Source organism: Salmo salar, chromosome 01 (assembly GCF_965601325.2).
Source record: "Salmo salar chromosome 01, fSalSal1, whole genome shotgun sequence".
Taxonomy (NCBI): domain Eukaryota; kingdom Metazoa; phylum Chordata; class Actinopteri; order Salmoniformes; family Salmonidae; genus Salmo; species Salmo salar.
This window is the reverse complement of record NC_138291.1, coordinates 161,334,491-161,359,119: the sequence shown is the minus strand read 5'-3', so window position 1 is coordinate 161,359,119 and position 24,629 is coordinate 161,334,491. Positions and strand designations below refer to the sequence as shown.

At 40.7% G+C, this 24,629-nt stretch overlaps 1 protein-coding gene across 4 annotated transcripts in view; it reads right to left on the bottom strand.

Annotated features, from left to right (window-relative positions):
• The window catches only part of LOC106567981 (neuropeptide Y receptor type 1), a 44,015-nt gene that overhangs the window by 15,027 nt on the left and 4,359 nt on the right, over window positions 1–24,629 (bottom strand). Inside the window, exons 2-4 of one of the 4 annotated variants that reach the window (XM_045692164.2) lie at window positions 13,746–13,846; window positions 13,141–13,220; window positions 12,241–12,360 (exon numbers count right to left, since the gene is read on the bottom strand). The gene's annotated coding sequence lies outside the window, so the exon portion shown is untranslated. Of the gene's footprint in view, window positions 1–12,240; window positions 13,221–13,745; window positions 14,919–24,629 lie in introns of those variants that run through there. The other 3 variants (XM_045692165.2, XM_045692168.2, XM_045692166.2) reach the window with 3 other exon arrangements.

Genomic DNA, 24,629 nt, shown 5'->3' with positions numbered 1-24,629 from the left:
CTCTCTCTCTCTTCGTCTCTCATTCTACCTATTATCTCTTTGTCTCTCTTTGTCTCTCTTTGTCTGTCTGTCTCTCTTCCCTCAGGAAAGCAGCTCTCTGTGACAATTTCTACAGCTTCTCTCTCTCTCTCTCTCTTCGTCTCTCATTCTACCTATTATCTCTTTGTCTCTCTTTGTCTCTCTTTGTCTGTCTGTCTCTATCCCTCAGGAAAGCAGCTCTCTGTGACAATTACTCCAGCTTCTCTCTCTCGCTCTTTCAATTCACTTCAATTCAAGGGGCTTTATTGGCATGGGAAACATATGTTAACATTGCCAAAGCAAGTGAGGTAGATAATATACAAAAGTGAAATAAACAAAAATGAACAGTAAACATTTAACATACAGAAGTTTCAAAAGAATAAAGACAATTCAAATGTATTTATCTTACTGTTCGTCTCTCATTCTATCTGTATCTCTGTCTCTCTCTCTCTTCCTCACACCAGTATAAGCATCTTATCATTTATTCTTCCTCAGAACTTTGTTTCATGTCTTTTAAATATTTTTTCCCAGCAGGTTGCACACATATATATATATATATATATATATATATATATATATATATATATATATATATATATATATATATATATATATACATATATATATATATATATATACATATATATATATATATATATATATATATATATATATATATATATATATATATATATATATATATATATATATATATATATATATATATATATATGCACACACACACACCCACATATATACACACACATAAACACACATGAAAACAAAAAACACACACACAAACAGAACAAAACCTGTTACACTAACAGAAAAAATGAGAGTAGATGTCTGTGTCATTTGCATGAGAGGGGGAGTGCAGCTCAGATGAGGTGTGTAGTCAAGCAATCAGCAATACACTGCCAATTAGGACAGGAAACAAACACACACATGAGAGAAGGAGAGGTGAAGGAGACTATAGAGAGACTGGGAACAAACACATACATTGAAACAGACACAGACTCACACACACTGCCTTCAAGTTAATAGTGTGATTATACAGCCCGTCTCACTGAATATTACTGGCTCCTCTGACGAGATTAAACATTAGAGACAAATGGCTTAATGTGACCCTCAAAGAATTGTGTGTCTGTATGTGTGTGTGTGCATTATATTAGTCTAGACAGTTGTAGTAGAATATACAACAGTATAACTATAGCTAGACAACAGAGAGTATATGTAGTAGAACAGATAGACGGTAATATTCTCTGATCTGGCAGCAGACAGGGATGTCTGAAAGCCCTGGCCTCTCTAAAAATACCAACACGCTCCTAGACACAGACTGACTGTGAATAACACACGCATTCATGCTTGAATGCACAGAAACACACACACACACAAGCATGTGCGAAGACACACATGCACACACACACACACACATGCATGCTTGGGTGCATACAAACACACACATAAGAATTTGCACTCACACACCTGCACACACACACACACACACACACACACACACAAAAGAGTGAACATTCCTCCCTCCTCATTTATCTGGTTCATACTCTGCTGTCTTCCTCAGGCCAGTGGCGTCCTGGTTTGACTAAGCTGTTTATTAAAACCACTCTGAAAGACAATATATCATGCTTATGACACCAGCTCATTGCCACAGACAGATATCAATATCACTAATCCGGAAAAACAACATTAATATTTATCTTCTGTTTAGCTAGTCTCCACTGGGCCATTTTACTGTGCTATGAATGTTGCTCACAAATGACCAGTCGCTTTCTTAATGAGTTAACTGCCTCTGCCCTCGGGAGCAGACAGTTAACCGCCTCTGCCCTCGGGAGCAGACAGTTAACCGCCTCTGCCCTCGGGAGCAGACAGTTAACCGCCTCTGCCCTCGGGAGCAGACAGTTAACCACCTCTGCCCTCGGGAGCAGACAGTTAACCACCTCTGCCCTCGGGAGCAGACAGTTAACCACCTCTGCCCTCGGGAGCAGGCAGTTAACCACCTCTGCCCTCGGGAGCAGACGGTTAACCGCCTCTGCCCTCGGGAGCAGACAGTTAACCGCCTCTGCCCTCGGGAGCAGACAGTTAACCGCCTCTGCCCTCGGGAGCAGACAGTTAACCGCCTCTGCCCTCGGGAGCAGGCAGTTAACCGCCTCTGCCCTCGGGAGCAGACAGTTAGCCACCTCTGCCCTCGGGAGCAGACAGTTAGCCACCTCTGCCCTCGGGAGCAGACAGTTAACCACCTCTGCCCTCGGGAGCAGACAGTTAGCCACCTCTGCCCTCGGGAGCAGACAGTTAACCGCCTCTGCCCTCGGGAGCAGGCAGTTAACCGCCTCTGCCCTCGGGAGCAGGCAGTTAGCCACCTCTGCCCTCGGGAGCAGGCAGTTAACCACCTCTGCCCTCGGGAGCAGGCAGAGTCGGTTAACTCATTATGAAAGCGACTGGTCATTTGTGATTAACATTTAATATCAACATCAAAGTAGACATCATGCTAAACTCCAAATCCCTGCAAGGTCCTGCACTTCATCTCTAAATGATACCTTTGCTAACAGGTGTTGGATTAATTTAAAACTTGCACAAGACAGTTGACAGAATTGTCAAATTTAAAGAAATGTAGCCAATTTATTCGTTACTAAATTTAGCTAACATTACATAACTAATCCAGAGATTCTTACATTTGCTTCGATTCGTCAGTCTCGCCCAGATCATCCTGGCATTTGTAGGTCTTTATGATAGTCACATTAGCAGCTAATTAGCATGGCATTATTTATTTTTAAATGCAGGCGGATATATTGATAAAAGTCACCTTGTCCTAAAGAGATTTACATTGTTATCAAAACGTCATGCCAGGCTAAACCTACGTGAAACACAGTGCTTATTTTAAGTGTTTCTAAAATCCCCTATGGGAAAAATGAATGGTGGAAATACTAATTGGAACCATTTCCCTGTTTGACCACTAGGTTTTAAGAGTATTATGACTCATACTGTGGTACTTTATTAGAGCAGCAGGTAGGGGTTGATGAGCTGCATGTGGCTGGTTTGTTATAAAAGGCAGAAAACAAAATCTGTATGAGTGTGTTTGGGGGAGGGATGTTGAGTCACTCAGTGGAAATAATTTATTCAACGGAAGACAATAATGAAGCAAATATCCTCCATCCATTGCCTCCAAAACTCCCAGCTGGGATAAACAACTAACTCACATACACACACACACACACACACACGCTAGCATTTGCGTCTCCACAGGCTTTCTAGTGTATAGGACACAGACTGTTTTCTCTCAAAGGGTAGAATACTGACTCTCCTCTGCTAGCGTATGTGTGTGTTTGTGTGTGTGTGTGTGCGGGGGGTGGGGGGTGAGCGTTGAGTGGATATAATTTATTCAACGGAATACAATAATCAAGCAAATATCCTCCATCCATCATCTCTCACAACTCCCTTCTGGGATAAACAACTAACCCACACACATGTACACGCACAGGCACCACACACACACACACACACACACACTAGCATTTGTGTCTACACAGGCGTTCTAGTGTATAGGACACGGAGTGTTCTCTCCTCCCCTCTACTCTCCTTTACTAACCCCTATTCTTTCCCTTCTCCCTTAAAATCTCCTCCCTTCTCATCTCCTTCCCTCCGCTCCCCTCTACTCCATCCCTTCCTCTCTCCTCCCCTCCCCCCTTTTCTCCTCTCCTTCCCCCTTTTCTCCTCTCCTTCTCAATCTATCCTCCTCGGATGAGTTGGACCGTAGAGTGAAGGAAAATCAGCCAACAAGTGCTCAGCATATGTGGGAACTCCTTCAAGACGATTGGAAAAGCATTCCAGGTAAATACCTCATGAAGCTGGTTGAGAGAATGCCAAGAGTGTGCAAAGTTGTCATCAAGGCAAAGGGTGGCTACTTTGAGGAATCTAAAATATATATGTTTATTTGTTTAACACTTTTTTTGGTTACTTCATGATTCCATATGTGTTATTTTATCGTTTTGATGTCTTCACTATGATTTTACAATGTAGAAAACAGTAAAAATAAAGAAAAACCCTTGAATGAGTAGGTGTGTCCAAACTTTTGACTGGTACTGTATGTCACAATACATGTTAACAATATGCGTTAACATACACTACATCACCAAGAGTATGTGGACACCTGCTTGTCAAACATCTCATTCCAAAATCATGGGCAATAATATGGAGTTGGTCCCCCCCTTTGCTGCTATAATAGCCTCCAATCTTCTGGGAAGGCTTTCCACTAGATGTTGAAACATTGCTGCGGGGACTTGCTTCCATTCAGCCACAAGAGAATTAGTGAGCTCGGGCACTGATGTTGGGAGATTTGGCCTGGCTCGCAGTCGGCGTTCCAATTTATCCCAAAGGTGTTTGATGGGGTTGACAAACCATTTCTGCATGGACCTAACTTTGTGCACGGGGGCATTTTAATGCAGAAACAAGAAAGGGCCTTCCCCAAACTGTTGCGACAAAGTTGGAAGCACAGAATTGTCTAGAATGTCATTGTAAGCTGCAGCGTTAAGATTTCTCTTCACTGGAACTAAAGGGCCTAGCCCGAACCATGAAAAACAGCCACAGACCAATATTCCTCCTCCAACAAGCTTTACAGTTGGCACTATGTATTAGGGCAGGTAGCGTTTTCCTGGCATCCGCCAAACCCAGATTCGTCTTTCGGACTGCCAGATGGTGAAGCGTGACATCATACCAGAGAACGCGTTTTCACTGCTCCAGAGTCCAATGGCGGCGAGCTTTACACCACTCCAGCCAACGCTTGGCATTGCGGATGGTGATCTTAGGCTTGTGTGTGGCTGCTCGGCCATGGAAACCAATTTCATGAAGCTCTCGACGAACAGTTATTGTGGTGACGTTGCTTCCAGAAGCAGTTTTGGAACTTGTTAATGAGTGTTGCAACCGAGGACAGATGATTTTTACGCGCTACGGCTTCAGCTCTCGGCAGTCTCGTTCTGTGAGCTTGTGTGGCCTACCACTTTGCGGCTGAGCTGTTGTTGCTCCTAAACGTTTCCACTTCACAATAACAGCCCTTACATTTAACTGGGGCAGCTCTAGCATTTGACGAACTGACTTGTTGGAAAGGTGGCATCCTATGACGGTGCCAGGTTAAAAGTCACTGAGCTCTTCTACTGCCATTGTAGTGCCAATGTTCCCTATGGAGATTGCATGGCTGGGTGCTCAATTATATACACCTGTCAGCAAAGGCTGTGGCTGAAATAGCCAAATCCACTCCTTTGAAGGGGTGTCCACATACCTTTGTATATATAGTGTATATGTAATGTAAGCATTATTTCAGTGATACTTGTAATCATGGTAATAAAACATTAGAACAAACAACACAAAACACTAAAAACGTAATTTAATCCTATTAATTTTATTTGTTTCTTAATTAAGGCATTTTACAGTTGTAAGCTGTTCCCACTTGTCATTTTGTTGCACCTGGGAAGCGCTTAATGATAGCATTTGTAGGGGAAAGCAACAACTAGAAGATAAAGAGCACATAGAACAGTTAGGGGTTGGGGTTGTAAATTTAAAAAAATATCATAAATGAAAAAACCTTTATGTGAAAAGCTAATCAGATTCTGTTGAATAAGACATCATTGACCATTAAATGCCCTATTTGCAATGATTCAATTAAGAGAACTCCATAACAGGGTTGAGGTAAATTTCTATTCAACAAATTGAAGATGTTAAAGTGATAGTTCCCTTTTTTACACCGTATAGTCAGTCAGATGGTTCCCTACCCTGAAAGTAGTCCATGGGCCAGGAAAAACTGTGATCCATGGTTCAGAGTTGTTTAAATAGCCACTATTAACTTGAGGGGATGTGGCCATAAACATTTTACTTTTTTCTAATTGACCCCATAACCCATATAGTTTTTTTTCTTAGCCATCTGACTATAAGGTGTAAAAAAGTGAACTTTCCCTTTAACATCTTCAATTTGTTGAATAGAAATTGACCCCAAGCCTGTTATGGGGTATTCATTTTTAAAGGGATAAAGCGAGATTTCGAGATCTAGGTCAGACAAACGAATGAATATCATTTTTATGTCTCTGCATGCAGTTTGGAGATTATTGAAGTTAGCATATCGTTAGTTTAGCACAAATGCTGGAAGTCTCCTGGTACAGCGGCCAGCTGATCGCAATGTTGCATCTGTCTCAATGGCGCTGCTAGTGTGCATACCGACGCCATAATGAGACAGATATGATGCTGCAATCTCTATACGCCAACGGGACAGAGATTGAGGAAGTGGATAGAATCTTGTCTCTTGTGATTATCAGTAAAATGAACACATTTGTAAAATCTTGCTTACTGTGTATAACTTTATCAGACTATAACTGACCAACCACCCAGCTTTGGAATAGTTAGAAAGTCTATTTCCCTGTTTTTGAGAGGAGGCGGCTACTGTGAAAGACCTCAAGTAATTGCACTAAGCTAAAAATATACTAACTTCAATCATCTCAAAACACACAGAGACATACAAATGGTTTCCATGAGTTTGTCAGACTCTGGGTAAGTAGAAAAACAACCTACATCTCAAAATTCGAAGTATCCCTTTTTGTCAGTGTCTACAATAATATTCACCATTCTTTCTGCCATGAGTAATTTATAAGTCATATTCTTTTTAAAACTATATCATGACAACACTGTACACTGTAAAATGCTTATTTGCAATCGATTAACAAAAACCTTCTCACAGTAATAAGCCACTTTTTCAGGATCCAATCTGTCTTTTTACTCCCCATCTTCTCCCCATTTAGCTTTGCCACCTAGAATTGTTCAAATGAAATAAGTTGAATGTTTAATAAATAAATCTCCAGTCCTAATGACACAGCCAGATATTTAAATTTCAGTTAGGTCTAAAGATAATGCGAAAGTATTCACCCCCTTGACAATTTTCCTATTTTGTTGCCTTACAACGTGGAATTTAAATTTTGTTTTTGCGGGGTTTGAATCATTTGATTTTCATACAGGCCTACCACTTTGAACATGCAAAATATATTTTTTTTATTGTGAAACAAACAATAAACAAGACAAAACAACTGGAAACTTGAGCGTGCATAACTATTCACCCCCCAATCTCAATACTTTGTAGAGGACATTTCTTTGTAGAGGACATTTCTCCAAAAAAGTGTGATCTTTGTCCCCATGTGCAGTTGCAAACCGTAGTCTAGCTTTTTAATGCTGGTTTTGGAGCAGTGGCTTCTTCCTTGCTGAGCGGCCTTTTAGGTTATTTCGATATAGGACTCGTTTTACTGTGGATATATACTTTTGTACCTATTTCCTCTAGCATCTTCACAAGGTACTTTGCTATTGTTCTGAGACTGATTTGCACTTTCCTCACCAAAGTACGTTCATCTCTGGGAGAAAGAACGCGTTCCCTTCCTAAGCGGTATGACAGCTGCGTGGTTCCATGGTGTTTATACTTGCGTACTATTGTTTGTACAGATGAATGTGGTACCTTCAGGCGTTTGGAAATTACTCCCAAGGATGAACCAGACTTGTGGAGGTCTACAATGTTTTTTTTGAGGTCTTGGCTGATTTCATTTGATTTTCCCATGATGTCAAGCAAAGAGGCACTGAGTTTGAAGGTAGGCCTTGAAATGTATCCACAGGTACACCTCCAATTGACTCAAATGATGTCAATTAGCCTATCAGAAGATTCTAAAGCCATGACATCCTTTTCTGGAATTTTCCAAGCTGTTTATAGGCAGTCAGCTTAGTGTATGCAAATTTCTGACCCACTAAAATTGTGATACAGTGAATCATAAGTGAAATAATCTGTCTGTAAACAATTGTTGGAAAAATTACTTGTGTCATGCACAAAGTAGATATCGTAACCGACTTGCCAAAACTATAGTTTGTTAACAGGTAATTTTGGGAGTGGTTGAAAAGCAAGTTTTAATGGCTCCAACCTAAGTGTATGTAAACTTCTGACCTCAACTGTGTACACTGAGATCATGTGACAGATCATGTGACACTTAGATTGCACACAGGTGGACTTCATTTAACTAATTATGTGACTTCTGAAGGAAATTGGTTGCACCAGATCTTATTTAGGGGCTTCATAGCAAAGGGGGTGAATACATATGCACGCACCACTTTTCCATAGTTCTTTAATTTTTTTTATTTTAGAAACAAGTATTTTTTTTTCATTTCACTTCACCAATTTGGACTATTTTGTGTATGTCCATTACATGAAGTCCAAATAAAAATCCATTTAAATTACAGGTTGCAATGCAACAAAATAGGAAAAACGCCAGGGGGATGAATACCTTTGCAAGGCACTGTGTGTGTGTGTGTATATACACACACACACACACACACACACACACACACACACAGTGCCTTCGGAAAGTATTCAGACACCTTGACTTTTTCCACATTTTGTTATGTTACAGCCTTATTCTAAAATTGATTAAATAAATAAAAATCCTCAGCAATCTACACACAATACCCCATAATGACAAAGGGAAAATATTTTATGTAGCAATTATTGCAAAAAAAACAAAAATACTGAAATACCTCAATACCTCATGTATTCAGACCCTTTGCTATGAGACTTGAAATTAAGCTCAGATGCATCCTGTTTCCATTGATCAACCTTGAGATGTTTCTACAACTTTATTGGAGTCCACCTGTGGTAAATTCAATTGATTGGACATTTGGAAAGGCACACACCTGTCTATATAAGGTCCCAGAGTTGACAGTGCAGAACAAAAACCAAGCCATGAGGTCGAAGGAATTGTCTGTAGAGTTCCGAAACAGGATTGTGTCGAGGCACAGATCTAGAGAAGGGTAACAAACATTTTCTGCAGCATTGAAGGTCCCCAAGAACACAGTGGCCTCCATCATTCTTAAATGGAAGAAGTTTGGAACCACCAAGACTCTTCCTAGAGCTGGCTGCCCAGCTAAACTGAGTAATCAGGGGAGAAGAGCCTTGGTCAGGGAGGTGACCAAGAACCCGATGGTCACTCTGACAGAGCTCTAGAGTTCCTCTGTGGAAATGGGAGAACCTTCCAGAAGGACAACCATCTCTGCAGCACTCCACCAATCAGGCCTTTATGGTAGAGTGGTCAGACGGAAGCCACTACTCAGTAAAAGGCACATGACAGCCTGCTTGGAGTTTGCCTAAAGGCACCTAAAGACTCTCAGACCATGACAAACAATATTCTCTGGTCTGATGAAACCAAGATTGAACTCTTTGGCCTGAATGCCAAGCGTCACATCTGGAGGAAACCTGGCACCATCCCTACGCGAAGCATGGTGGTGGCAGCATCATGCTGTGGGGAGACTAGTCTGGGTCGAAGATTCACCGTCCAACAGGACAACGACCCTAAGCACACAGCCAAGACAAAGCAGGAGTGGCTTCGGGACAAGTCTCTGAATGTCCTTGAGTGGCCCAGAGTATCCCGATCGAACATCTCTGGAGAGACCTGAAAATAGCTGTGCAGCAACGCTCCCCATCCAACCTGACAGAGATTGAGAGGATCTGCAGAGAACTCCCCAAATACAAGTGTGCCAAGCTTGTAGCGTCATACCCAAGAAGACTCGATGCTGTAATCCCTGCTAAACGTGCTTCACCAAAGTACTGAGTAAAGGATTTGAATACTTATGTAAATTTGATATCTGTTTTTTTTTATATTCATTTAAAAAATATTCTAAAAACCTGTGTTTGCTTTGTCATTATGGGATATTGCGTGTAGATTGATGAGGACCTTATTTTTTTTTAATCAAGTTTAGGATAAAGTTCAAGGGATCTGAATACTTTCCGAAGGCACTGTTTTACTGTACCACAGCTATGGATGTCAATTAAGGCAGCCCCACGCACCTCTCTGATTCCGAGGGGTGGGGTTAAATGGTGAAGACACATTTCAGTTGAATGCATTCAGTTCTACAACTGACTAGATATCCCCCTTTCCATTTTCCCATAGCAAAATGGACATTCTCATCAGAAACAGTGTTGGTTTGGGTGAGCAGCAACTAGCCTCTTTTCACAGGCGATGTATCTCCAGCTACTTGTTATCCTTAAATGTGCATTCTGAGATGGAGTCCCTCAAGAAATGACCCAATGTCTTTTGATATTCTTCAAACTGGGAAAGCTCCTCCCTCACCCCCAAGGCCGAGCCCCTCCAAGCCCTGATCTAAGGGCTTATGCCCCTTATAGTATTTCTAATTCTATGGTCTATACCAGGCCTGGGCAAAGGCCGGCCTGGAGGCCGTATGCAGCCCGCGACCTGATTCAATACGGCCTGCGGAATCATGCTCAGATCACATGAAGAATTTGCGATAGTAAAGTTTTGAAAAACGTATTTGTTATTTAATTCCCACCGCTTGTGGGACTTTTATTTTGATGGCACGTATAAATAACAACTGCACGAGGACAGAGTGACTGACAGGTTGATGTCACAGGAATATGTCTTCTGAGCAGAGGGCAAGTACATCGAAAGAGTTGCTTTCTCAGTTGCAAAGGGCAGTGGGCGGAGCCATTAAAGAATGTTTAATTGACTATGCAGCAAAACTTTGCCCCGAAAAGAAAGAGCTGTTGGAAAATGTTTCCCTGTCAAGACAAACAGTGACACGGTGTGTTGAGGACATCGCAGCAGAGAATATGGAACAACAGTTGAAAGACAAGGTAAAGGATTTCACCTATTTCTCCTTGGCCCTGGATGACAGCAGTGATGCACGTGACACGGCGCAGTTGTTGATATTCTTACAAGGCATAACCCCAGAGCTTGCTTCAGTGCATTCAATGAAGAGCACAACCACAGGGAAAGATATATTGGAGGAGGTTAATAAGTGTGTTGCAAAGCTGGGACTGACTTTTGAAAAGTGATTCAGTGGGGCCACTGATGGGTGCCCAAACTTGACAGGAAAAAACGTTGACCTTTTAAAAAGGATACAAGATGAAGTAGCTGAGCTGAACCCGGATCAGAAAATTATTTTCCTGCATTGCATTATTCATCAGGAGGTACTCTGTAAATGTGTTCTGAAAATGAGCCATGTTGTGGATACAGTCACTAAAGTGGTAAACTTCATAAGAGCAAAATCTTTAAACCACAGGCAGTTTGTCTCACTGTTGGAAGAGACAGTTGGGTCATGCAGATCTCCCCTACCACACAAACGTGAGATGGCTGAGTTTGGGGAAGGTTCTTAAAAGGATGTGGGACCTGAAGTCAGAGATTGCTGCAAATTAAAGGAAAATATGTGGATTTCCCTTAACTGCAATATACATTTTTAATTTTGCCTTCACCGTGGACATCATGGTCCTCGTAAATGAACTGAAATCCAAACTACAAGTGAAGGGCCTTTTTGCAAATCAGATGTACAGCCTTGTCAAAGCCTTCATGGGAAAATTACTCCTCCTGATCCGCCAAGTAGAAGCCAACAATCTCACCCACCTTCCGACACTATTAGCCTGTTCCCTATCAGATGACCAGCGGGAGAAGTTTACATCACTGCTGCGTACTTTGAACAGTGAGTTTTCTCGTAGTTTTGAGGATATCAAAGTGTTGGAAAATGACATGCTGTTGGTTTCCTCTCCTTTCACCTTCAATGTAGATAACGCTCCCACTGACCTGCAACTTGAGCTTATCGATCTCAATGAACAAAACTTTCCAAAGATTATAAGATGTTTGTACTGTTTGTGTCAACCTATGTATGTGAACAGACCTTTTCAGTGATGAAATATAACAAGTCAAGGCACAGATCATCTCTTACTGACTCTCACCTATCCTGCGCATGGTGACGTCAGAAACTATACCTGACTTCACTGCTTTAGTCAATGCCCATCAGAGACTTCACTCCTCACACTGATTGAGTAGTTTAAATGTAATGTTGAGCTCTCTCTTTTTCTTGTGTTTTTGTGCATACCCGTTAACAATAGTTCTGTCCGTGGTGCTGAATGCACAGTGTACTTTTCCCTCCGTGTAGTTCATTGATGTTTAATAATGAAAATACCTACCAAAAGGAGAACATGGATGTGGTTTATTTCTTTACATGTTAAAAAAGTAAAATAAGTAGCATATCTGGACATGATTTACAGTAGATATATCTGTCAACATAGTCATACACATAATGTATAATCCTGTAATATGATTCTGGCCCGCGATGGCAAAAATCTATTCTAATGTGGCCCTCCATGGAAAATAATTGTCCAGGCCTGGTCTATACAATCTCTGTACATACCTCTCAGGTTGCTTTTCAGCAACATGTCAACATCAAAAGCACCCAACAGCGCTCTTGCCATCTGTTGGCCTGGTTGCATGGCCGCCCTCCAGATGTTCTTTGGGACCATAACGTTTGAGCCTGGAAAACATTAATAATTCAGCCAGATGCTGTAAAAGACTAGAAAGTACTGTAAGTACAGTAACATAATACATCCTCTGTATTTAAAATAGACATGCTAGCTAATACTGTAAATTGACTTGTACTACAAAATAAACCTTCTCAGTATTTATCTTAAACTCTGATGATATAAAAGCTAACAATAATGTACTGTTTTAATGAAAATAAATGCACATATAAGGAGGTCTGTTTTAACCTTTAGCTAAATAAACCATAAACCAATGCAGTCATCTCAATACTGAGCAAGCTAACGGTGGCCGCTAAGCTAATAGCAACCCTATAGACTTGACAGGCTAGCGTTAGCGCATTTAGCTTAGCATTAGCATATCGTTTTAAAAAAAAAATACAACTCTGTAATATAGAACACTTGGATGGGGACATACAGGGCCTAGCAAATATAAATGAAGTAGAAAATAAACCACAGTATTACCTCAGATGAGCTATAAATCAATAAGTTCAAACTAAAATATTAGCTGGTGCCATTTCTTACGTTATCCTATGGGCTAGCCAAGCTTATACGCAAAACCCTGTCAACTCAATATCAAGATTGCTAACGGTTTTCACTCGATCAATTTACACATTTAAACTTTATAATTTCAACATAAACGGTAAGTATCACTCAGACAGCCATTTAGACTCAAACATTTTCTATAGATCATGTGCTTGTGTACACCACATACAGTACCTGTTTAACAGAAGAAAGAAAAAGGAGACAGGAGGAAAAACAGTTTGAGTTGTCACCATAAACGGTTTGAGTTGTCACAGACATCTTTCTTCGAGTGTTGTTGAGGGGAGGGGAGATGTTCATACCGCGCCTCCTGCTGGTGGCAATATGCATAAATGATTTCCAATGGAAATCCTTGGAGGATTCAGTCCAAAATAATAGTGGATTACAACCATACTGCAATCATTGATTACAACAATAATATATAAACCATGTTTTAAATACAATGTGATGCCATAACCTTATGGGCAGCCACAACTATAGTGTATGAAAATAAACAGGTTTCTGTGCGTTTTCAAAACTTGTACATAAACAAATTATAAACCTACAATAGTTGTCTACGCCATCTCAATCTAATCTCAAAATGAGAAGGCAAGTATCATCTAACCAAAAGGTTGCTGGTTCAAATCCCCAAGATGACTTAGTAAAAGATCTGTCAGTGTTTACTTGAGCAAGGCACTTAACCCTAATTGCTCCTGTAAGTCGTTCTGACTAAGATGTACTTGACTATTGCACATGTTATTTCCTCAAGTTTCTAACTGTAGTTATATTATCAAACAACAAATAATAATAACTTCAAATTTTTTTATGAAATTCATTACATATTAAATTACATATTTACACTTTTGTTAATCCTTTTGAGGCCTTGTCTTCATTCAGCTTTGACATAACTATCTTCAGATCCTCCCTCTTTTTTGCAGCCACATTTCTTCACAACGTACCCTTTTAGAAAATAAAGACAAGCACAACCAAAGACAGGCACAAGAGACAACCAATTATAAGCCGTTAATTAATAATCTGCTAACAGAGGTCACATAAGACAACACAGAAAAACATTTGATAAACAATGAGGATGACTACATTCGGGATTGTCAAAAACAGTAGATAACAACAATCAACTACTTCCTGTTTTGCCTTCTTCTGCGGTCGCGAAAAGCCGGTGTAGTCTGGTTGTAGTGTTGTGACTACTAATTTACTACTAACATCAAGTAGTAAAAACTGTACCTGATTACTATTAAGAAAGCCTGTTTAATAAAGATAATATGAACTATAAATAATTAGGTGGGTGCTTATATTTGTCCTATTTCATGTACAAGTGTGTATTATGCCGCGCCTGTGTAGTAAAGCTGTAATGTTTTGACTATTTATTTACTACCATCAACCAACATCAAACAGCAAAAACCTCTACCTGAATACTACAAAACTCTAGTTGAGTAGTGCATAAACTACACATTCACAACACAATCCCTACGAGTCTCTACATAGTCACTACTGCACGAATAGGTTTTGTGTAGTAATTCAGTAGTACTTTAGGCAGCCTGAAATAGGTAGACCGAAATACAGTCTCAAATGACACTCTCAAAATACTACTTTCTGCTTGAACCTTATTCCCCATACAGTACACCACTTTTCACTTTAGGCATATTCCCCATATAATGCGCTACTTTTTACTATATGGGGCAAGAGGCCATGTGTACTTCCTGGTGCTTCTTGCTACTTCCTGTACTTTTACTATGATGTAACCCTTCTAATACTTCTTTATGTTAATCCAGCATAGTCTGTAGTGGCCCTCTTACTGGAAAACACAATTGTACAGATGATGTAGTAGATACAGGGTTGAGATGACAGAGCAAGATCAGGGGAGTCAACTGTGTGTGTGCGTGTGTATGTGTGTGTAGCTAGGGTTAGGTTTAGGGTCAAGGTTAGGTTTTTGGGTTAAGGTTAGGGTTAAGCTAAGTGTTAGGGGTTAGGGAAAATAGGATTTTGAATGGGACTGAATTATGTGTACCCACAGGGTCAGTTATACAAGACTGTGTGTGTGTGTGTGTGTGTGTGTGTGTGTGTGTGTGTGTGTGTGTGTGTGTGTGTGTGTGTGTGTGTGTGTGTGTGTGTGTGTGTGTGTGTGTGTGTGTGTGTGTGTGTGTGTGTCATATTCATAGCATATTTGTCCTGATTGAGTTTGACTGTCTTTCACATCTGATCACTCATCCCACTGTGACTCTGCATAAGAGACCATTCTTTATCTTTAAACATACACACACAAACACACACACACACACACACACACACATATCATTTACATAATTCAGCAGACTGAGGACAGGCTGCTCAAGATCAAACCAAATATTTGTCAACAACCTAACCCTCTCTCTGACACAGACACACACACAATCTCAGCAGCACTTTTCATCTAGCCCCTCTAATCAGGGATGATTCAGACCTGTGCCAAGTGATGTGTAGTCGGTAAGGTAAAACGTTAAGAAGAAATGTTATTTAAGCTAACATGATTCCCTATTATACATGACAGACAATCATATCTGTTTTTATAGAATAGTACCCACTAGAACAGGCTCCAAGTGAGTTGACGCTCTAGTCAATCAGTCTGGCGTTTTCTGTATTGGCATTAGTGATCACTGTTTTACAGTCTGTGTTCATAATGGCTGCTCAGTGAAATGATCTGCCCTGATTTTTCATAGATGCTTGCTAAAAAACTTCGATGAGAAAGCCTTCCTTCATGACCTGGCCTCTGTAAATTGGTATTGAATCAGCTTGATCCGCTCTGTCGAAGACGTTTGGACCTTCTTTTTTGATAATTTCAGTGGTATTGTTAACAAACACGCCCCCATAAATAAAATGAGAATTGAAAACATGTTTAGCCCCTAGTTCGACCATGATCTGGCAGAGTTACTCCACCTCATGAATTTCATTTGGCGAAAGGCTCGGCACATGCATACTCAGGCTGACTGGCTCTTGTTCAGGCAAATGAGAAATAAGTGCACTCAGGCTATCCGGAAGGCCAAAGTTAGTTACTTTAAGGAACAGTTCTCTCTCTGTGGGTCTAACCCCAAGAAGTTCTGGAAAATGGTTAAAGATCTGGAGAATATACCCTCCTCCTCACAGCTGCCCATGTTCCTTAATGTTGATGATGTGGTTGTTACTGACAAGAAGCACATGGCTGAGCTCTTTAATCACCACTTCATTAAGTCAGGATTGCTATTTGACTCAGCCATGCCTCCTTGCCCATCCAACATTTCTCATCTCCCAACCCTTCTAATGCAACTACCCCAATAATCCTCCCTTTTTCTCCCCTGCCCCGCTACAAAGTTTCTCCCTGCAGGCGGTCACTGAGTCCGAGGTCTTAAATAAAGGACCGTGGCTGCCTTCCAAGCAATGGGAACCTCCCCAGAAAGGAGAGACAGATTAAAAAGGTCAGCGTTTGGCTTGGCGATGATAGGGGCAGCAACCTTAATGAAGAAACAGTCTAAACCATCTGACCCAGATGCTTTGTTGGGGTCAAGTTTTTAAGGAGCTCCTTTAAAGGGGGAGATCAAGCTGATCCGAACTGTTATAGGCCAATTTATATTTTGTCTTGTTTATCAAAAGTGTTGGAAAAACTTGTCAATAATCAACTGATTGGCTTTCTTGATGTCTATAGTATTCTCTCTGGTACGCAATCTGGTTTCCACTCAGGTTATGGATGTGTCACTGCAACATTAAAAGGTCCTCAATGGTGTCACCATTGCCCTTGATTCTAAGCAATGTTGTGCTGCTATTTTTATTGACTTGGCCAAAGCTTTTGATACAGTAGACCATTCCATTCTTGTTGGCCGGCAAAGGAGTAATGGTGTCTCTGAGGGGTCTTTGGCCTGGTTTGCTAACTACTTCTCTCAAAGAGTGCAGTGTATAAAGTTAGAACATCTGCTGTCTCAGCCACAGCCTGTCACCAAGGGAGTACCCCAAGGCTCGATCCTAGGCCCCATGGTCTTCTCAATTTACATCAACAACATAGCTCAGGCACTAGGAAGCTCTGTCATCCATTTATATGCAAATGGTACAGTCTTATACTCAGCTGGCCCCTCCCCGGATTTTGTGTTAAACGCTCTACAACAAAGCTTTCTTAGTGTCCAACAAGCTTTCTCTGCTCTTAACCTTGTTCTGAACACCTACAAAACAAAGGTAATGTGGTTTGGTAAGAAGAATGCCCCTCTCCCCACTGAAGTGATTACTAGCTCTGAAGGTTTAGAGCTTGAGGAAGTCACCCCATAAAGATACTTGGGATGAGGGCTAGATGCTACACTGTCCTTCTCTCAGCACATATCAAAGCTGCAGGCTAAGGTTAAATCTAGACATGGTTTCCTCTATCGTAATTGCTCCTCTTTCACCCCAGCTGTCAAACTAACCCTGATTCAGATGACCATCCTACCCATGCTATACTACGGAGACGTAATTTATAGATTGGCAGGTAAGGGTGCTCTCGAGCAGCTAGATGTTCTTTACCGTTTGGCCAAAAGATTTTCCACCAATGCTCCTTATAGGACACATCACTGTACTTTATACTCCTCCGCAAACTAGTTATCTCTGTCTACCAGTCACAAGACCCACTGGTTGATGATTATTTATAAAACCCTCTTCGGCTTCCCTCCCCACTATCTGAGATACCTACTGCAGCCCTCATCCTCCACCTACAACACCCATTCTGCCAGTCACATTCTGTTAAAGGTCCCCGAAGCATCCCTGGGGCGCTCCTCTTTTCAGTTCGCTGCAGCTAGCATTTACTTTTTTTTTTAAACATTTTAGTCATTTAGCAGATGCTCTTATCCAGAGCGACTTACAGTAGTGAATGCATACATTCCATTTCATGCATTTTTTTGTACTGGCCCCCCGTGGGAATCGAACCCACAACCCTGGCGTTGCACACACCATGCTGGTGCTGCAAAAACCATGCTCTACCAACTGAGCCACAGGGAACTAGCGACTGGAATGAGATGCAAAAAACACTAAAATTTGACAGTTTTATCTCCATCTCCTCATAGACACTCTTACTGACAGTTGTGGCTTCTTCATGTGATGTATTGTTGTCTCTACCTTCTTGCCCTTTGTGCTGTTGTCTGTGCCCAATAATGTTTGTACCATGTTTTGTGCTGCTACCATGTTGTGCTGCCACCATGTTGTTGTCATGTTGTGTTGCACCATGCTGGGTTTTTCATGTGTTGCTGCCATGCTATGTTGTTGTCTTATGTCTCTCTTTATGTAGTGTTGTGGTGTCTCTCTTGTCGTGATGTGGATTTTTTCCTATTTAAAAAAATATTGAATAATTTAATCACAGCCCGCGTCCCTGCAGGAGGCTTTTGCCTTTTGGTAGGCCGTCAATGTAAATACAAATTTGTTCTTAACTGACTTGTCTAGTTAAATAAATGTTACATTTTTTTTTAAGTTCCACATATGCTGAGCACTTGTTGGCTGCTTTCCTTCACTCTGCGGTCCAACTCATGCCAAACTATCTCAACTGGGTTGAGGTCGGGTGATTGTGGAGGTCAGGTCATCTGATGCAGCACTCCATCACTCTCCTTCTTGGTCGAATAGCCATTCCACATTCTGGAGGTGTGTTGGGTAATTGTCCTGTTGAAAAACAAATGATAGTTCCACTAAGCGCAAACCAGATGGGATGGCATATCGCTGCAGAATGCTGTGGTAGCCATGCTAGTTAAGCGGACCTTGAATTCTAAATAAATCACAACAGTGTCACCAGCAAAGCCCCACACCATCACACCTCCCCCTCCATGCTTCACGGTGGGAACCATACATGTGGAGATCATCCGTTCACCTACTTTGCGTCTCACAAAGACACGGTGGTTGGAACCAAAAATCTTTGCACTCATCAGACCAAAAGACAGATTTTCACCGGTCAAATGTCCATTGCTTGAAGGCCCGATTCACGTAGTCTCCTCTGAACAGTTGATGTTGAGATGTGTCTGTTACTTGAACTCTTTGAAGCATTTATTTGGGCTGCAATCTGAGGTGCAGTTAACTCTAATGAACTTATCCTCTGCAGCAGAGGTAACTCTGGGTCTTCCTTTCCTGTGGCGGTTCTCATGAGAGCCAGTTTCATCATAGTGCTTGATGATTTTTGCGACTGTACTTGAAGAAACGTTCAAAGTTCTTGAAATGTTCTGCATTGACTGACCTTCACGACTGAAAGTAATGATGGACTGTCGTTTCTCTTGGTTAGAGCGTTGGACTAGTAACCGAACGAGGTAAAAATCTGTCGTTCTGTCCCTGAACAAGGCAGTTTACCCACTGTTCCTAGGCCGTCATTGAAAATAAGAATTTGTTCTTAACTGACTTGCCTAGTAAAATAAAAATGAATAAATAAAAAAGTTGAGCTGTTCTTGCCATAATATGGACTTGGTTGAACCGTCCCACCTACTCAACAGCCACTTTTTTCCTGTGGCGCGATTTTCAAAACCTTAAAAATCCTATTACTTCAATTTCTCAAACATATGACTATTTTACAGCTATTTAAAGACAAGACTCTCGTTAATCTAACCACACTGTCCGATTTCAAAAAGGCTTTACAACGAAAGCAAAACATTAGATTATGTCAGCAGAGTACCAAGCCAGAAATAATCAGACACCCATTTTTCAAGCCAGCATATAATGTCACCAAAACCCAGAAGACAGCTAAATGCAGCACTCACCTTTGATGATCTTCATCAGATGACAACCCTAGGACATTATGTTATACAATACATGCATGTTTTGTTCAATCAAGTTCATATTTATATCAAAAACCAGCTTTTTACATTAGCATGTGACGTTCAGAACTAGCATACCCCCCGCAAACTTCCGGGGAATTCGCTAACATTTTACTAAATTACTCACGATAAACGTTCACAAAAAGCATAACAATTATTTTAAGAATTATAGATACAGACCTCCTCTATGCACTCGATATGTCCGATTTTAAAATAGCTTTTTGGTGAAAGCACATTTTGCAATATTCTAAGTACATAGCCCAGGCATCACGGGCTCGCTATTTAGACACCCGGCAAGTTTAGCACTCACCATAATCATATTTACTATTATAAAAGTTTGATTACCTTTTGTTGTCTTCGTCAGAATGCACTCCCAGGACTGCTACTTCAATAACAAATGTTGGTTTGGTCCAAAATAATCCATCGTTATATCCGAATAGCGGCGTTTTGTTTGTGCGTTCCAGACACTATCCGAAATGGTAAAGAAGTGTCGCGCGCATGGCGCAATTCGTGACAATAAAATTCTAAATATTCCATTACCGTACTTCGAAGCATGTCAACCGCTGTTTAAAATCAATTTTTACGCCATTTTTCTCGTAGAAAAGCGATAATATTCCGACAGGGAATCTCCTTTTCGGCAAACAGAGGAAAAAATCACAAAGGCGGGGGCGGTCGGGTCACGCGCATAAGCCCAGAGTCCCTTGATCGGCCACTTGAGAAAGGCGATAATGTGTTTCAGCCTGGGGCTGGAATGACGACATTCTGTTTTTTCCCGGGCTCTGAGAGCCTATGGAAGACGTGGGAAGTGTCACGTTAGAGCAGAGATCCTTAGTAAAAGATAGAGATGGAAAAGAAGTTCAAGAAATGGTCAGACAGGCCACTTCCTGTAAAGGAATCTCTCAGGTTTTGACCTGCCATTTGAGTTCTGTTATACTCACAGACACCATTCAAACAGTTTTAGAAACTTTAGGGTGTTTTCTATCCATATGTAATAAGTATATGCATATTCTAGTTACTGGGTAGGAGTGGTAACCAGATTAAATCGGGTATGTTTTTTATCCAGCCGTGTCAATACTGCCCCCTAGCCCTAACAGGTTTTAACCTAATAGGGCTATCTTCTGTATACCACACCTACCCTGTCACAACACAACTGATTGGCTCAAACACATTATGTAGGAAACAAATTCCACAAATTAACTTTAACAAGGTACACCTGTTAACTTCTTTGGGATAGGGGGCAGTATTTTGACATCTGGATGAAAAGCGTGCCCAAAGTAAACTGCCTGCTACTCAGGTCCAGAAGCTAGGATATGCATATAAGTTTCTAAAACTGTTAAAATAATGTCTGTGAGTATAACAGAACTGAAATGGCAGGCGAAACCCCGAGGACAAACCATCCCAAAAAAAAAATGAAAATCATCCTACCACTGATTTCAATGACTGGCACTTTTATAATAGGGCGAAATCGTGCCCGAGTGCAGTTCCTAGGGCTTCCACTAGATGTCAACAGTCTTTAGAAAGAGTTTCAGGCTGTTTTTTGGAAAAATGAGCCAGAAATTGTAGTTTTTCTAGGTGGCTCCCATTTTGGCTGTAGTGTTTCCAAGCGCGTGAATGAGAGCACGTTCTTTGGTATTTTTCTCCGGTAAAGACAATAACGATTCTCCGTCTTAAATTCGATCGTTTATTTGCGTATTAGGGTACCTAAGGTTTGATTATAAACGTTGATTGACTTGTTTGGATAAGTTTATTGGCAACGTTTGGGATTCATTTTGTATGCATTCTGATGGAGGGAAACCCGAGTGGATTATTGACTGAAGCGCGCCAGCTAAACTGAGTTTTATGGATATAAAAAAGGACCATCGAACAAAAGGACCATTTGTAATGTAACTGGGACCTTTTGGAGTGCCAACAGAAGAATATCTTCAAAGGTAAGGCATATATTATATTTCATTTGAATTTGGCGCTCTGCAATTTCATGTCAAAATTGGACACTAGTGTCCCACTGATCCGCAAGAAGTTAAAACCTCTTCAGCGTCTCATCCCGTCAGCGGGATCAAAATCCAGCGAAAAATCATATCGCCATTAGCATAACAAAATTTAATAATTTGAAAAAAAAAAAACTTTTTTTTTGTTCATTTTATAGATACACCTCTCCTGAATTGACCCACGTCGTCCGATTTCAAAAAGGTTTAACAGGAAAAACAAATCATTAGATTATGTTAGAGGAGTCCATCGTAAAAAGCAGCAACATAGCCATTTTCCGACCAAACACATGCATCACAAATAACCAAAAAACTGCTAAATGCAGCACTAACCTTTTACAAACTTCATCAGATGACACACCTAGGACATCATGTTACACAATGCATGCATTCTTTTGTTCAATAAAACCACAGTGGTTTCGAAATAATACTTTTTTTTCACATTTAGGTTCGTTCAAACATGTCAAACGTTGTATAACATAAATCTTCAGAGCCTGTTTCAACAAGAGAGCCAATAAGATTCGAGGGGGACGATTTCAATGTGTTTCAAAACGTTTCCAAAGGTGGGGGTAGACAGGGCCTCCGGCGTCATAATGGTGATGGCCCTCCCGCTGTGACCAATTTCCAACGCGTCTCATTCACTGAGTTTCGACAGTAGAAGGATCAAAACACTTTGTAAAGACTGGCGACATCTTGTGGAAGCAATAGGAAGTGCTCAATAAACGATATCTCACGGTGTGAATTATAGGCGACGACGTGAAGTTGAGTCCACAATTCAGAATTCCACTTCCTGGTTCAATCGGTCTCGGGGTTTTGACTGCCATATGAGTTCTGTTATACTCACAGACACCATTCAAACAGTTTTAGAAACTTTAGGGTGTTTTCTATCCACAGGTATTAATTATATGCATATCCTAGCTTCTGAGTCTGATTAGTAGGCCGTTGAAAATGGGCACGAATTTTTTCCAAAATGCGCTGTGGCGCCCCCTATCCTAGGGTAACGTCAAGAGGTTAATTGAAATGCATTCCAGGTGACCACCTCATGAAGCTGGTTAAGAGAATGCCAAAAGTGTGCAATAGCTGTCATCAAGGCAAAGGGTTGCTACTTTGAAGAATCTCAAATATAAAATATATTTTGATTTGTTTAACACTTTTTTGGTTACTACATGATTCCATATGTGTTATTTCATAGCTTTGATGTCTTCTCTATTATTCTACAATGTAGAAAATAGTAAAAATAAAGATAAACCCTTGAATGAGTAGGTGTGTCCACACTTTTGACCGGTATTGTATGCAGCCCTAAAAGTTGTGCGAGGCTGATAGAATATTTTTCTAAATGATTCACAGCTGTAATTGCTGTCAAAGGTGCTTTCACCAAGTATTACCTCTGGGCTGTGAAGACATACACAATCAATACATCTGTCACGTCCTGACCAGTAAAGGGGTTATTTGTTATTGTAGTTTGGTCAGGACGTGGTGGTGGTGTTTGTTTTATGTGGTTTGGGGTTTGTTGGGCTATGTACTTATGTAAGAGGGGTGTTTGTTTTATGTGTTCCGGGTTTTTTTGGTCTATGTTAGTGTATTTCTATGTTCAGTCTAGTCTATCTATTTCTATGTTTAGTTCATTGGATTGACCTTCAATTGGAGGCAGCTGTTCCTCGTTGTCTCTGATTGAAGGTCCTCTGTATAGGGGTGTTTTTGTAATGGGATTTGTGGGTAGTTGTTTCCTGTTTTGTGTCTGTGCACCTGACAGGACTGTTAGTGTCGTTCGTTGTTTTGTATACGTGATTTGTTTGTTTTTCCTTCTTTTGATTTAATAAAGAAGATGAGTATACACGTTCCCGCTGCACCTTGGTCCAATCCTTACGACGCCCGTTACAACATCTTAATTTATTTCTCTTTTGAAGATTTTCTGTAAATATTTCTTTCACTTTGAAAATGTAGAGTAGGTTGTGTTCATCGGTAGGAAAACAATATTTTTTAAATAACATTTTTAGGCAGGAAAATGTGGAGACTGCAAGGGGTGTGTGTAGACTTTCACTAGTGACTGTTAATTGTTTTTGATCTTATGCTACACAATGATATGTAATGTGCATTTTCTAAAAAAATCTAACCTGTAAATGGTTGGATTTATTGTAACCGTTAGTGAGAAGGCTGTTCCAGTTAACATATTGTAGGTAGTCTAACAACAGTACTCTCCTCACTGCTCTGACAGGCATTCTGAATGTAAGTTGTGGGTAAAATGGTGTTGAGTTTGACTCCATAGGAGTTGAATTAACTATTGTGATTATATTGTGAGAGTAAACATTATTCCAAATAATTTGCTGTAGAATACTGAAAACTGCATCGAGTTAAAATAGTAACAGATATTGTTAATTAATACTGACAGAGTGAAACGCAATGACGCAGAGTTAAATATCAACACTAAATTGAGCATGTTCAACTGTGAAAAAAATAACTCTGTTGCCAGAGTACGTTTTACCCTTCTTAGACTGGCACCAAATGTTATCTGTGGCAGAGTAAAATATTCTTCAATTAGAGTCAAATGTACTCTGTCATTTTGACTCTGTAAAGCCTGTAGCTCTATCTAAATATACCAGGACATCTATACCAGGCGGTGTCAGAGGAAGGCCCTAAAAATTGTCAGACTCTAGGCACCAAAGTCATTGACTGTTCTCTCTGCTACTGCACGGCAAGCTGTACCGATGCACCAAGTCTGGAACCAGCAGGACCCTGAACAGCTTCTACCCCTAAGCCATAAGACTGCTAAATAGTTAGTCCAGTAGCTATTTGGTAAACTATTTAACTATCGGCACTGACACTTTTTGGACTAACTTTTTTGACTCATCACAAACGCTGCTGCTACTATTTGTTATCTGTCACTTTATTCATAGTTATATGTACATATCTACCTCAATTACCTCGTACCCCTGCACATTGACTCCGTACTGGTACCATGTGTATATAGCCAAGATATCCTTCATTACT